At 36.7% G+C, this 485-nt stretch overlaps 1 protein-coding gene across 1 annotated transcript in view; it reads right to left on the reverse strand.

Moving 5' to 3' along the window:
* itga3b (integrin, alpha 3b) overlaps window positions 1-485 on the reverse strand; it is a 26689-nt gene that overhangs the window by 12645 nt on the left and 13559 nt on the right. The window lies entirely within an intron of this gene.

The raw sequence follows: 485 nt of genomic DNA on the forward strand, positions 1-485 counted from the left end.
TATATATATATATATCTAAAAAAACATTCAACATGATTATGGTGATGTTAGTCACAGGAACACCAACCCAAAAAATAAAGCTTCATTCAGCCCGGATTATGCCCTGACAAATATTAACCACAAAAATGAAGAAACAATCACTTCAACCTCAACATCAGGAGTCCTTTCATTATGGTTCTTACTTTTAGCCTCCAGGGAGCCTATTCACCTCCAGGTAGAAGAACAGTAAGACTATAAGTTAATAACCTTCAATTAAGAAAGGATGCACTTTCAGAGTTTTATATCCTGGAGCTCATCGTGTAGATCCAGCAATTTATCAGGAATGCTATAGACCATGATGGCGATTACACTCTTGAGATTGTCTGACACAGTAGCTCTGTCCAAGGTGAATAAAGAGGAAGCTAGATGATTGTCATTTACAGGTTATTATTTACAGTTTCTCACTAGCAATCAGGGGAAACACATACAACAACCTGTATGTGTTA

The sequence above is a fragment of the Morone saxatilis genome, unplaced genomic scaffold (assembly GCF_004916995.1).
Source record: "Morone saxatilis isolate NCDOM2014 unplaced genomic scaffold, NCSU_SB_2.0 Contig1, whole genome shotgun sequence".
Taxonomy (NCBI): Eukaryota; Metazoa; Chordata; class Actinopteri; family Moronidae; genus Morone; species Morone saxatilis.